The sequence below is a fragment of the Choloepus didactylus genome, chromosome 22 (assembly GCF_015220235.1).
Source record: "Choloepus didactylus isolate mChoDid1 chromosome 22, mChoDid1.pri, whole genome shotgun sequence".
NCBI lineage: Eukaryota > Metazoa > Chordata > Mammalia > Pilosa > Megalonychidae > Choloepus > Choloepus didactylus.
In genome coordinates, this window is record NC_051328.1 from 34897882 (window position 1) to 34913425 (window position 15544).

Genomic DNA, 15544 nt, shown 5'->3' on the forward strand with positions numbered 1-15544 from the left:
TAACAACCAAACATGTACCGAGGGCGAAGTTGAGCCAGGCAGCCTGCCTGCCCACCGACCACCTAATCCTCCTGCCCCAGCCACGATGGGATCTGACCTCCATTTCCCCGGGGGTGGGGACCTGTCCTAGAGACCGCATCACCCGCAGCCTCAGTGCTGGTGAGATCTCAAGGGCACTGAGCAGCCTCCTGCTCCGGAATCCTCCCCACTGGTGCCTGGAGCTGGGAATCTCACAAGAAGAGAAAGGTCTTTGGAAATTGGGGTTTGAGTTCCAAGTTCTCTCTGGCTACTGGATCCTTTTGAGGCTCTGATGAATGTAAGAACCCTCTTTCCAGAGAAACGGACGTGGACAAAATCTGAATACATTTTAGTGGATTTTATCTCTCTGGACAGATAAAACTACAGATTAAAACAAAAAAATGCCTATCTACCATTAAAATGTAAATATTAGAGGGGATACTCATTGCATCTGATTATCTGATTTGTCTGCAAGGTCTAGATGTGAAAGATAAAAAGATTAGATAGATAAATTAGATAGATGAGAGAGAGAGAGAGAGAGAGAGAGAGAGAGAGAGAATAGATTCTGCCCACTCTAGTGGCAGCTGAGAAATAAATCTATATAAGCCACAGGGTAAGTGAGTTTTTTTCATTTTGCTTTTTGCTTTTTTTTTAATAAAAAATCTATTAAAAAAAGCAAAAGAAAGAAAGAAGGGAGGGAAGCAATGAAGGAAGGAAGGAAGGAAGGAAGGAAGGAAGGGAGAAAGAGAAAGAAAGAAACTCTCCAATGATACTTCAGGCTAGTTTTGTTAGATTTTAAGTCCTTGCTGTCCTGGAACAAGCCACATTTGACAAGGATGATATGACGTGATCTTCAGAGACAAAGCATCACTTCACTCCCCATGTGTGATCCCAGGGGCCTGGTCAACCTCCTAACAGCCCTGAGTGGGGAGCCCCCATTGGATAAATGAGGAAACCAAATGTGCCTGGAGTCACAAGGCTAGCAAGTGACAAAGCAGGTTGGCCCTGGACTCTGACCCCAGCCACAGTGTTCCCACTGCCGTCTGCCACATCCTCTGCACGTCGCAGCCCCTACCTTCAAGGAGCTCCCCCTCCCCAATCCCCAAACCACCCCCCACCAAGCTAGGGGGGTGACCATGGAACCAGCCGGCTCGCTCTAGTGTAGCATCTCACCTGAAGTTCAGGACGTGGCCATTCAGCCAGAGATCAATGCAGCTCTCTAGAAACCACCCTTTTAAATTGGCTAGAAGTCCTGCAGACTGGGACTAGGTCTGCCACCTCCCTCCCCACCACCACCTCCAAGAATAGCTCAGTGTTCTGCATTCACCATAAATAAATCACGTCTACGAGTCAGTGGGCTTCCCGCATCCTGGGAAGACTGTGCAGAGCGCCTTCCAGTTCAGAGAAATGGAATCCTCTGCCTTCTAGCCAACGTCCCTCTGAGCTGCCCATTTATTTTTATAAGGCTCTAAAGGTGAATTTTCTCCTGTGCTGGAGAGCTGGAAGTTAAGCTTAATGTACAAACCTTTATTTTCCAAAGAGGCAGGTTCGCCTTCCTGTATCGACAGACTCCAGAGCTTAGATTTATTACAGAATGGTAATCAGGCAAAAGAATAAATACACTGCATCTTTAATTCATTCATCACTTTGGAAAGCAAAATGAACTACAGTCAAGAAGACAATATGTTTGTGGATGTTGGGGGTAGGGGGAGAGAGAGTCAGTTTCTCAATAAAATCCAGTTGCTAAAATCCGTTTTGTTTGCAGAGAAGAGAAAGGACATTTTACCTCTGAGGATGTCATTCAGATGGGAGCAAGAAAGTTCTGCAAAGGTTTGGCTGGACCCTGGGATGGACCTTGTCATCTTGCTAGGCTCCCGATGTAACTCACGTGGTGACCATCTACTGGCTAAGGAACCAGGCATTGGGGTCAGAAGGAAATGGGTTCAAATTTCTGCTCTATCAGTGAAATGGGGAGGGCTGGGGAGGGACCACAAACCTCACTTACCACGGTGAGACCAGTCTGCCTCATGGGATGTGGGTCCGAGGGGTGTTTCGTCTTCTCAACATTTCACGTCACCAAATTCTCATGAAAACAGACCTGTACTAGGACTGGAAATGTGTAAGCGAAAATTAAACATCAGGTTTTCTGGGTGGCCTCGGGCAGCTGGGCACCATGGGAGCCGCCATCTGGCTTGCGAGCCTTGGGTCTCCTCTGGAATGCTAAGAGGATGCCCTGCTCCTGCCGCGGTTCTGGAGACCGCACAACCGGAAGTTAAGAATTAATCACCGTTCCACTTATTTAACGGACACGCAAAGTGGGAAGTCATAAGTCAGCATCTTTGACCCTCCAAGTGATCCCACAGAGTCAAGGTCTGTGTAAAGAGATAATGGAATATGATAACAGATCGTGTTTATGGGGCACTTCCGGGGACTATGTTGGCACTATCACTGTGCCCATTTTCCAGATGAGGAAACAGTACCCAGGGCATCGAGTCACTAAACCAAGTTTATATCACCAAGAACTCAGTTAGGGAAGTTAAGAACCAAGGCCATTTATTCAGTACTTCCTGCCTGCAGGTGCTTCACCTGCGGTACCACATGTATTCTTAGTGACAATTTAGAAAGACAGGTACGACAATTCCCATTCTCCATATGAAGCCAAAAGAGGCTCAGAGACTTCAAATCAGTGTTTCTCAATCTCAACACAACTGACATTTGGGTTGGATCGTTGTCTGTGGTGGGGCTGTCCCCTGCATTGTAGCATGTTCTGCAGCATCCCTGGCCTCTGCCCACTAGATGCCAGCAGTATCCCCTCACTCCCAGCTCATGACAACCAAAAAAGGTCTCCAGACATCACCAAATGTCACCCCAGTTGAGAACAACTGACATGGATGGGGTCATGCAGGTGAGAGTGACAGAGCTGGGGATGGGACACAGGTTCTTCACCACCACCCCATTAGACTGTTTTCTAAAAGCTGTTCAGTTATCTTATGGTGGTCCCTGGAAACGGTCTGGTCTCAGCATCATCTGGGAGCTCGTTAGGAATACAAATTCTCAGGCTCCATCACCAGACCAAGGGAGTCAGAAACTCTGGGGGTGGGCCCAGCCATCAGCGCTTTAACAAGCCTTCCAGAGGATTCTGATGCTCCTGACGTTTGAGAAGCAGTGGTTCTCAGCCTTGGCTGCATGTTAGAATCACCTGGGGAGCTTTGAAAAAAAATATTGATGACTGGGTCCCAACCGGAGATTCTGATTCAATTTCTCTGGGCTGGGGGTTAGGCACTAGGATCTTAAAACCTCTAAAACCCAGTGGTGTAGCCAAGGTTGAGAACCACTGGCCTAGAGGGAGCTGACCCTGCAGCTCACAGACACATCTGTCAAACTCCAACACCTTGACTAAAAACAACTGAGGTAGGTCCCAGGGCCCACCAGCCTGAATCTTGGACAGAAGTAGCTGCAAACCTCAAACCACAGCTCTAAACAATCCAGCTCCTCTCATTGATCCTTTTTTTGGATCCATCTTTCATTGATTGATCTAAATTTCTAAACTTTTTTGGAAGCTATTTAGTTGGACTCTGCACCAGATCAAGAGGTTAAGAATGCCACTAAAATCGTCAGGTTAATGTTTTTCATTATGTCCAGTGTGTCTGTAAGGCAAAGAAACCACTGTTGCACAAGGAAATGGAATGCAATTTTTAAAAATACCTAGCTATCCTTCCAGGCCCCACCTAATCCCATCCTCCCTGTAACCCTCAGCTTCCATAACCATCGTGGGGTACACTTGCCCCTCCTCTCAGCCCTCAGCAGGCCGATCCCAGCATCTTGCAAACTGCACAGCCGTCCCCTCATTAGCCTGGACTGTTCTTTCCCACCCTGTTCCCATATCCTGGAACACCCTGTCCCGCCTCCCTAGATGCTCATCTCCTCTCTGTTTTCTAAGATCCTCCTCTGACAACTCCAGCTCACAACCACCTCCCCCGAGAACAGCTTTTTCTGTGCTTATCTTCACGCGGCAACTTTAGCGATGCATTTACTACTGCTCTGTCCAATTTTCTCACCTGTGTACCTTAAGTAGTGGTATACTCATAAGTGATTAACAACCAGTTCACTGGTAGGGCGGTGGGGGTAGAGACGGGTAGGTCGGGATCGGGGGGCAGTGTGTGCATGTGTGTACATGTGCTGATTTGTAGCATGTGCCTTCCATGGGTGCAAAACTCCTACCACGGCCAGCTACCAACACAAAATCACTGTATGTGAACTCTGGAAGAGAGGTGCACAATGGGCCAGATAGGAGCGGTTGCTAGCATGCCACTGACAGTCAACCTAGCAAACATTCTGTCCAAGTCCTGGTGCTAAATGCTGAGCATGAGGTAGAAAAGGTACTGGACTTGGATCTCAGTCTAGCACAGCATAAAGGGGAAAATGTCCTTTGGGTGACAGGTAACAGGCAGAGAACAACAAACAAGAGGGTGAAAAGGAGGGAGAGGTCAGCTTTTGCCAAATAGGTTATGGGATTCCTTTGAGTCCCGTGTAAAAAAAAAGAAAAAATCTCCTCAATGTTTTTAAGCCAAAGGAGATGTGATTACCACTGGTCACTTTACTGCCACCTCCAAAGAGTGATAATGGGAGTAACCAACAGGTATTGGCACTTAATAGAAGCCACTGGCTTTTTTATTTATCCCTATTAAGAACTCCAGGGGGCTGGTTCCATCCTGCCCATCTTGAAGATGAGGATGTGGGGCACAAATAGAGGTGAAGTGACTCTCCCAAGGTCACTGTGATGGCCAGTCTTGTGTCAACTAGGCCAAGCTATAGTCCCCAGTTACTCAAACATTGATCTAGGTGTCACTGGGAAGACATTTTTGTAGATGAAGTTAACATCTACAATTAGTTTATCTGCATCGGTTTAAGGAAAGATGACCCTCAATAACCTGGTTGGGCCTCATCCCGTAAGTTGAAAGTCTTAAGAGCAAACATGGAGGTTTCCAGAAGAGGAAGACATTGTGCCTTAAAACCTCAGCACAGAATCCTACCTGAGTTCCCAGCATGCTGGTCTTGTCTATGGATTTCAGACTGAAGAGCTGCAATGTCAATTCCTGGCTGTATTTCCAGCCTGCCAGATTTTGGACTGGCCAGCCTGCAAAGTCGCATGTCAGTTCCTTAAAACAAATCTCTTTATACATTATATATACACACACACACACTCACACACACACCCACATACACACTATTTCTCTGGAGAACACTGACTGATACAGTCACAAAGCTGGAAAAGTGTAACACTGATGTCAGGGCAATTTGTCCCACCCTAAGGAACCAGTGTTTCCAGTGAGAGAAAGTTGTTCCTTTGCTACATCAAAGACTGTCCAAGGTGAAATTCCCTTAGAGAACTAGTTTCAAAAAATATTCAGATTGGCTGCAGAGAGCCCGGAGTCCCAAGGGGGAGGGGAGATGGGGTAGGGTCAGGAACACAGCACTTCCATCCCCGCAACCCCCCAGCTCTCCTTTACATAGCAATCCTGCGTAAACTTTCATTTTGCAAATGGTTCCTCTGCTGAAACAAAACAAAATAAAATGAGTTTGAAAACCTCTGATTCATGCCAAATCCTTAAATTTATGGAGGTGGTAAGTGAAGCCCAGGGAGCGTCTAACGGTCATTTTCACCACTCTGTGTTTCTCTCTAACATATCACAGTGTTAGCATGCTACAGGAATGAAATAACTTTGGGGAAATTTTTGGAAAATGCCCTAAAGCCCATTTATTCCCTCCTAAACAGATAGCTGCAAAGGCAAAATTTCAAATGTACCAGTAGCCACTGTCCCCGGACCTAAAGCAATGGGTTCTTAATTCTCTTTAATGTCCTCTCCAGGGTTCACGTGGGAAGAGCCTGTAGGATTTCTGGGTTTGGCACTACCAACTTGCTTCAACACCCAGTCTAATCCAGATTCACATTGGAAACGCTTGTCCGCATCTTGGAAATGGTTTTTGACCACATTGGACAAAACATATTTTACACAATTTTTCTGAAGGCACCTTGGCCCCGACTTCAAGACCTGCCCCCAAAGGACAAGACCTAACAATCACAGTTGCAAAATCTACCACCCCCTGTCGGGCTACCTCTTCACTCTTCCCTTCTTAAGAGAAGACGACAGCTGCATTGCTGTATTTTAAAATATAACTCACAAATTAAAACCTGAAAGGAGAAACACATTTTTCTGTCAATGGCTTAAGGGGATTCCACCTCTAACTGCTGCTAAAGCTTCCTCGGCCTTTTTTTTTTTTCTACATTTGTAGCATTTTGGAGTAATTTGCTGGAGTCAAAGAAAGCAGCGAAATTTCCACCACCGACTTCAAAGCCCCCAAATCCTGTCTCAGTGGAAGGGAGTCTAGTAGCAACACCAGAGGGGATGTTTTTCAAAGAGGAGTGTGTAGGAACGCACGAGGCATTTCTGCCCTGTGTCTGGGATTGATGTTCATGGCAGCCTCGTGACCAAGTCCCCATGCAGTTTTTTGAAAAATGTCCCTCCCTCTGCTCCCCCCAACACCTTGGGCATCTGACGCATCTGACAATGCTGATGGTACAGAAGAGGCTAGAATGCAGGAACCGCTTTGCAGCTCAACGAACAATACCGGCCTTAATTCAATTAACGCCCATAAGTCTCTCTTATCTGGTGGAGAAAACCCAGAGCAAATTCAGGTGGAGCCAGAGGAGCTGCTACCTGGCTGGCTTCGCATTAAAAAAAGAAAAAAAAAAAAAAATGCTAGTAGGCAAAAGTGGCTTCAGAGAAGGGAAACATGCAAAATGCCAGGGCACGGTCCGCTCCTCTCTTTTGCTTTTAGTCCTTCTGTTTAATATCCCCTTGGGCCGGGTCTTCCAATTTCTTCTTGATCTGACTCCTGTTAACCCATGTTGGTCCACATCCAGGGTCAACCTTCCCCCCCAGCTTGAACATATAAATGCACCGTTTATTCCAACTATAGTCAAACTACTTTATGGAATGAAAATCCCCGAACACATCTATAAAGGAGCGTTTGGTCTGAGAACATTCTATACTGTGATTTTTTTTTTTTTAATTTTTAAATCAACTTTATCAAATAAAAAAACATTTCCAAACAAATAAAATTTATAAAATTTTACAAAAATATGTTGCCCAATTTAGCAATTCATAGCAGCATGAGACTTCCCATGACTCCACGTTTTAGCTAAAATGGAATATTATCAAATCTTAAAAATAGTTGCCAACTTAATGGATGAAAATGACCTTTCATTGTTGTTTTAACTCTCTTTTTTTTTGGTTACAAGTGCATTTGAACATTGTTTCAGATGATGATTGATCATTTGTATGTAGCTTTCTAAAAACTGCCAGTCCATGTTCTCTGTCCGTTTCTCTAAAATAATTTTTATCTTCTTTTTTATGGATTTATAAGCGCTCCTTCTATTAATGAAGTTAGGCTTCTGACTATGTGTGTTGTGATTTCTCCCACTTTGTTGTTTGTCTTTTGATTTCGTTTTTGTTGGTTTTGCTAAGCATAAGTTTTTAAATGCTCTGTCGTCAGTCAAATTTATCAATATTTTGCTTTTGAGCAAATGGGTTTTATGTCAGGCTAAAGAAGATCTTCCCTATCCCAATTAAAAAATTCAAGTTTCCTTTTGCAACTTTCTTAGCTTTTGCTTTTGCAAAACACCTACCTCCCCTGTTCACCTCACCACCCCCATATCTTCTGGAAAGCATTTATCAAACAGGACCAGCATTTATTTTTTTAACTGTCTGCCTGCATCAACAATAAATCTTGAGAGCAAGAACTGTGTCTTATTTGTTTCAGAATCCCCAGCCTGAATCTGTTGTCTAGTCTATAGGTAGCACACAATAAGTGTTTGTTGAACTAAATCTTAAAATAATGAAAGCATAATAACTTTGACGGCAAACCCATCAGAGACAAAAGGTGCATTTTGTAATAGATCTCTGAAACAGAACACCAAGAAACAGCTCTGGTGCAGACTACATTTAACAAGCTGTCCAGGAAAAGAAAACTCACCCCACAAAAGTAACAAGGAAATGTCCGGGGATGGGTCTTTTGCAAGGATGAAAGAAGATTACGAGAGTAACTTCTAATTTTGGCAGATTATAAAGATGCTGACTTCAGTTGTTTAAAAAATTTGACCAAGCTCTTGTTACTCATTTGCTTGCTTGATTGTCCACGTCACTATTTATTCAGGTACACCCTGCCACTTTCCAGAAAGGATTTGACGTACAGCTGCCATGTGCTATTCACTGACTCCGAGCTGTTCTGGATGCAAAAATAAATGAGGCGTGAACTCCATGCTCGGAGTTTACAGTCCACAAGCAGATGAGACATTTTTAAAGTAATTATCTTACAAGGTAGAAGAGGACGAGTGTCTTCAGAGCAGACCCATTTGTGCATGGTTTAATACTCTGCTTTAGTGGAGAATCATGGCTCTAACAGTGTGTGATCAAATATCTCAGTTAATCCGAGCCAGCACCACTTTCCTCAGTACTGTTTCAACTAAAACCCTGAGGACAATTACACAGTAAATAATCTCCAGATGATAATGATGATAAATAATATGAGCATCTCACTGACGTCTGCAGAAGTATCCTTGTAACTCGATAACTACGTGCATTCTTCTCTTTTCTATGCAGAATGCTTAAAAACGCACAGTTAAAATTAGCCATTCCTTGAACTCTGATGCCCCGGTATCTCTCTGGGTTCAAGTGCTAGATTTATGTAATTAATGATGAGCTAGGCACTCAGCTGATTTTGTAGACCCAGAGAAGGTCCCTGATACTAGTTCAATTGACCTATTTTCCAAAAGAGAAAATTAAGACTCAGGATAGGAATATGGCCTTTCCAAGTCACGTGGCTGCTTAGTGGCCAAGTTTGGTCTAAAATCAGGACGTTGGGTACAGGCTCCAACTTGCTTTCCACGGGTACCTCATCTGCCGACGTTGGCCTTGCTTATGAAGAGCAGAGTTGATGTGAAATAGAGGAGGGGAGAGGCCGGATGAGGCAGAAAAAGCACAGAGCAGTTGTTCATCCCTTTCCATTTTAAACTGAACCTGAAAACAGCTGAATTATAAGACATGTAATAAAATATAGGACATTCATGGGCAACTTCCTTACTTTCTGGGTTCCCATAGGTAACTGTTCCTGGTTCCTGGACTAGAAGGTCAAATCCTGATTGTGCAGTAGAAGCCTGGAAATTCTTTAAAAATAATAATAATGTTGATGCCCGAGTCTTTCCACCCCTAGAGGTTCTGATTTGATCAGTCTGGGGCAGAGTATCAATTTTTTTACACCCACTCCCCCTCCCAGGTGCAACCAAGATTTGCAACCTGACCTCTAGAGGTTCAGAGACAAGTTCTTAAGGAGAATGAACAGATGTGCAAAAGGAGAGAAGGATGCAAGGAGGATCAGAGAGAATGAACTTCCATCCCCAGCTTCCCAGTTCTGATTCCAGGCCCCAAGGCCAGCTTGTATTGCATACCCTTCATATATACTTTTATCCCTATAATAAAAGAACAGAAATCCAAAGGCAGACTTTTCATGCCCAGTGGATCCCTGGACAAGCTACTAGGAAATTAACATTTCTTACAGGGCCTTGCTTTCCTCCAAAGACTCATCCAATGACCAGGCCAAACTTGACAGTGATCCTAGGTTTTCTATCAGAGTAGAGGATCCCAAATTGGGATCCTGAAACCCCAGGGAACCAACAAAGCAGTAGTGGGTCCCATGAATCATTCCTATTATTGCAAATACCTGTATAGGATTACTCCATGATTAGGTTTCTCTTTAGATTTTGATTGAATACACATGGGTGGAATTGTACCATTTCTCTTGCCAATCAGAAGCACAACAGTAGGTACAGAGGGCTCCAATAAGTAAAAAGAACACACAGAATGACAAATGCATATTTCAGAACATGAGTTTCATGGGGGGAAATTAGCAAACGGGTCCTTTGGTACTAAACAAAACAAGATAAATAATACAGGACTTCAATACTTTAGACAAGAATTTTTTCAGAACTGTCCTACACAATGCTGGTGCCATGCGATGGTTCATCAAAAAACAGAGTTGGGGACAATCCATGGTGATCCCTTCCCCATGGACAGTCTCAACACATATTAACAGAGGCTCTGAGTTGGAAGATCACAAAACAAAATGTTGTACTTTGTCGAGTCCATAATTTCCCTAAATTATTTGACAACAGGACTCCCCAGGAACACCTATTTTGTTGTTTTTTTAAGGAGTGGTGGGATACTGAGAGTAGATGACAGCTAGACACTACTGTTGTATATGTTTCTCAATTTTCTAATTGCAACAACACTTATTTTAAAGCAGACAAAAAGTCCAATGTTCTTCTAAAACAAATCAAGGCTTGCAAAGTGCCAAGGTCAAATTGTTATTCCCTGTAACACTGATCAAGGGCACACATGACAGGTTGCTAACTCAGTGCCAGGGGCTTTACGTGCATTATCATACGAAACCTTTAGCACACACTTTTGAGGGATCATCCCCATTTTAGATGCAGGAACTATGTATTCTTTGTTGTATTACTACAGTTCTTGCTGATAACCTTTCACTAAATGGGGCTGTCATTGGAGCGATTTAACACACCCATTTATTTTCACAATCATGCAATTTCCTGACACTCTACACATTACTGAGTACTAAGGAAATGGACCATGAGAAGTCAGCTCTGTTATTCTGGACACCATTCAGATTATTTTGTGCTAACTTCGAGGCCTCAGTCAACTCCACTTGGGAAAAAATGACTGAGAAGAGGAAGGTACCTGAGCTCAAAATGCATGTGCTGAGGTTAAAAATTGGGCTGTTTAACCTGACAGAGGAAGCAGACTAATGAGGGCAGAGGTAGAAGAATGCATATCTAGAAAAATCTGCAGAACTGTAATATAGGGTCAAATCATAACCTTCAGTGCTCGGTGCCTGAATTCCCTCATCTGTAAAATGGGGATTAAAATATCTGCCCTTCTCAGGATCACAGATGGCATTGGGCTTGGCTCCCAGCAGACTCCTAACCAGTGGCAGCACGTGCCATCATAGTCTACAAGGATTTGGACCACCCAAAGGTAGGGCTTGGTAAAATATCATTGGACACCAACTGCAAGGATTTTTTCTCTAACTCCTGACAAACTGGTGTGGCTTCAAGGTGACCAGAAAAAATGCTAAATATCAGCTCTCCTTTAAATATAAAAATCTGAGCCTCATGTAACAATAGTCTCTGTAGCTGCAGAGCTGGAGGAAAGAAATCACCAGCTTGCAACCTAAGCTAATTTCCGAAATCCCCGGGAAGTGGAAATTTGAAAATAAAATCTGTGTATGTGTTTAAAAAAATGTATGCATGCTTTAATAACCGATAATTGTATCTATAGTGAAAATTTTGAGATTAAATATTATGGTTCAAAGCCAAGAGAATAAATGTTCTAAATCTTGACTGGGGATCTCAGTATATATTGATTGCTCATGCATGGCCCCTTTTTCTACAATTTCCTCTTCATTTTGGTGATCTTTGCAGAAACTGAGCCCCAGATAACCTCTGTCTCAGATTCCCCACTACCTTTGACATGGTTACATTTAGCTGGTTTCAAATTTATGCCCCTGGTCCTTCTATAAAAATACTTTCCCATTTCAGAAAATAAAACTCTGCAAATGAGCAAAAATAACAGGTATTTGTCTGTCTTTCAGAATATCTGCTTTGAAAAAAAATTATTTCATTTAATGTGATCATCTGTCATTCATTAAAATGATCACTTGTTGTACCGACATTTATAAGGGTCATTCATTCATTAAACATTTTGTTGTATGACTGTTATGTCCTAAGTTCATTGTGTTTATAATTTATAGCATACATTGATTTTTATTTTATGGGAATGTTTGGGGTTGAGTATGTTTAGGTTTGTACCACAGAACCACCCATTTTACCCCAGAGAGCCACGTCACCTCTCCTCAGAATTAATGAACCCCAAGTCTAAATGCCCAGAACCCAGGTTGCCCATTATTTATATTGATACCTATAATCAATTTCTCCACTTTCACACGAGGTATCTGTTTTCAAATGTAAATATTTTATTGTATAGTGCCTTGTTTCTATAGATAGAATCCTATGATCCTATTCTCTTCTTGTATTAACAGCTTAATATTTAAAGTTGGAAAGGCAGATGGGGAAATAGACAATGAGGAAAACTTCAGCACTCCCCCAATAAATAACGCTTGTCTTCAATTTGACAAATATTAGACCGGGTTTGACATACAGAGCCATTTCAAAAACCAGTTCAAATGCAACGGTCCTGAGAGATATATTGACTAGTTTTTGTTCAATATTAATCACAAATTATTTTTTCCTTTAAAAAATTAGTTAAAAACCATAGATGGAACAAACATCTCAGGCGACCAGCAGCAAAATGGGAAAATACCATGTGTTTGGAGTTTTAGTGCCCTCTGAGCACAGAAATTTATTTGCTGCAAGCAGAAAATAGACAGCAAGCATAAAAATACAGCAGAGTCCCCCTAGTAAAATTATTTATCAAGCTAACAAGGGAGGGACCCTTCTAGTAACAACAAGCCAGTGAGGAAAAGACATGGCTTTATATTTTACCTTTGGGTTAGCAAACCAGTAAAAATGCCAACTGACAAGCACTTCACATAAACATTTCTTTCTAAATGAGCTTCCTTGTTAGGGGAAAGAAAAAAAAACTCTTCCAAGCTAAGGAGCACTATAGCTTATAGACAGAGAATTCTAGCACGGACACTCTGGCTCTTTAGTGAAAAAGAATACAACCAAAAAAAATAAAATAAAATAAGGGAATGAGAATTTTGAAAGGATTTTAAAAATAAATTAGAGGTTCACTAAAGAAAATGTGCTTCCGTTCTTAGTGCATCTTCATAGTTGAACATTTTCAAAAAATCACAGCTTTGCAAGATGCTTCTTAAGGGCTGGCGCTAACAACACACATACGTATATATTCATACACATAGATATATATGTACTGACATTGCCCCTACTGCACAAGCTTCACTGGTATATTTTTTCAAGTATTTATTTTATGAGCAAAACCCCAAAGTCTCTTTTTACAATTTAGTTTAACGATACCAAACTTTGATTATAAATTACAAGTTACTCTATTGCAGCTTGCAAAAAAGAAAACAACAACAACAACAAACAAAAAAAAACACCAAAAAACTCAAGTTGAAACCACATAATGACCTGGTCCCAATTAAGTTTTAAAGAAATAGTAAAAAGATGCATTCTTGGAATAACTGCATCCTCAATAGCTCTGCAAAAAACTCCTGATGAATTTGGAATGAAATCACATACCAGGATCTCAGCTTTCCTAAAGTGAAAATCTTATCAGTTCAATGTGCCAAGCATCAGAAGGTGCCTTTTTATTGTAGAAAGAAATGATGCTGGAGAGGATGGGGGGGATGTGAATGACACTGTAAAATGCTGGGTAAAGACAGAGACAACTTGCAGAATTACCTACCCCTCCACCTCTCAGCTCCCCACCAATTCCTTAGAGAATACAAATTTCTCAACACAAGCTTTTCATTACCAGTATCAGCCAGATCAAATAAAATAGTCGTGAAAATTTTTAAAATCCTTCCTCATTTCCTTTTCTCTTTGTAATAGGTGATATTTCACCCTGTCTCTCTAAAACCTTTGGACTCTGGCTGAATGAGTGAACCCTCTGTTCTCAGGCAGCCTGTTCTTTTCTAACTGAGTCAAGGCCCAAACTCTCCAACCCCCACATCCTACCAGTTGTTTTGGAGTTGGGCACAAATGGCCTGCAAATCTATAGGGATGCTGTACAACACAGACCATGTGCTATTTATGAGCTCTGTCCTTTTCCCTTTGGTCTAAGGTCTATTCAGGATGCTACTGAGCAAGCAAAGATCAAACAGAGGTAACGTTCTAAATAATTAGGGTCCCCAAGTAGCCTTCATCACATCAGTTTAGACCAAGAAGCGCAGAATGTTTTGAAGGTATTGCATTTTTTCCAACAACTTCATCACCAATAGTTAAGCTGGAGCCAGGCTTTGAAGGCTGCAGCTGTAAAAAGTTCTGGGTCCACTGGATCGGGAGAAGTGAGTGGCAAATCCTAGACAAGACCACGATGCCAACTGGATTCAAATGCATGGTCAATCTGCAGGTGAGCAGCTGGGAACCCTCAGCAGCACAGCAGCCGTGGCTTCCAGAAATCCTGTCCTCATCACAAACTCTCCCCTTCCCTGAGAAGGCGAACTGAGACTTAAAACCCCCAAGCACACCCGGTAAAGCCAATGGTAGCCCGTGCACTTTGTGCTTTTGTCCTACTATGCAATGGTGGGAAATTGCTTCTGGACTTTAAAAGGAGAAAAAAAGATGACAAATGAAAAATTTAAAACCTGGGAAAACAACTAACAAATACACAAAACAACCTTTGCGCATCGTCAGGATAGAACTTCAAGTATTTGGTACCCACTGGAGCAAAGAATTAGAAAGCAGTTCTTAGCTTGGGTCAAAAAGGTCAACACAGGTGAAGGAATCCCTGCTCTCTCTTTTCTACCCTCACTGCTGAGAGCAGACACCAAGCATCCTTCTCAGCAGACTCACATGACCTTTTATAGTACAGTGAGGGATTGCAAACACTGTTAAACATATTATGTGTACCTCATGATGTTTAAAAAAGATTCTAATCTCTCCATTAAAAAAAAGAGAGAGAGAGAGGAGGAAAAGATGGAAGAGGAAGAGAGTAAAAGAAAAATCTATTCTCCTTTTCAAAATTCTCCACCCAGTAAAAAAAACCCTGGTGTTAGCATTTTCCCCCATTTCTTATACATCAGGAATGAACCTCCTTTTGAAATATAAACAAGCCAGAGGCACATCACAGCAGTAAAGACTCAAACCCTTTAATTAACTACCATCAGCAACAAAAGGTCTCTATTTTGATTAACTTTGTGCAGAGGGGAGGAGTGAACCCTGGCTTTCAAATCCCTTTAAATAATTACAGAACCCCAACTCCACTGAGCTGCTAGCTGCAGACAGGAGCCAGAGAGGAAGAAAAGAAACTTTGTCTATAGACCCCAATTTCAAGAAGAAGCGACCTTCAGGTCAACTTCTCAGAGCATTTCGGATCAATTCAATTCTCACCTCCACTGCCTACCTGCTAGCAAATGAACTTACTGTGCTTTTCAATAGACTAAAATGACTAAAATGAAATCATCCCTCACTGCATGTCAATGGCCACAGTATTAGATGATGCTCGCTGAGGGAAAAGAGGAAAACTAAACCTGTTCTCCCTTTCTGTTTTTTTACTGACTTCACTGAGGGTTATTCTCACCTCATGGGCGATTAAGTTGTAGATTGCACCCCTTGGATTGTTAATTAGATGTTAATATCTCCCAGGAGCCTCACCTGAGATCACTCACTATTCAGCCCTGTTGTGTCCGGTGACCATACCTGTAATTCCCACATACGTTTTGATTTTTCCCATTCAACACCTGGAAC

At 42.3% G+C, this 15544-nt stretch overlaps 1 protein-coding gene across 5 annotated transcripts in view; it reads right to left on the reverse strand.

Moving 5' to 3' along the window:
* Positions 1-15544, reverse strand: part of MAF (MAF bZIP transcription factor) — a 337846-nt gene that overhangs the window by 303972 nt on the left and 18330 nt on the right. Inside the window, exons 3-4 of one of the 5 annotated variants that reach the window (XR_005213890.1) lie at positions 2024-2127; positions 1633-1924 (exon numbers count right to left, since the gene is read on the reverse strand). The exons of 3 other annotated variants lie outside the window; for them this stretch is intronic. The gene's annotated coding sequence lies outside the window, so the exon portion shown is untranslated. Of the gene's footprint in view, positions 1-1632; positions 2128-15544 lie in introns of those variants that run through there. One more of the 5 variants, XR_005213888.1, reaches the window with a different exon arrangement.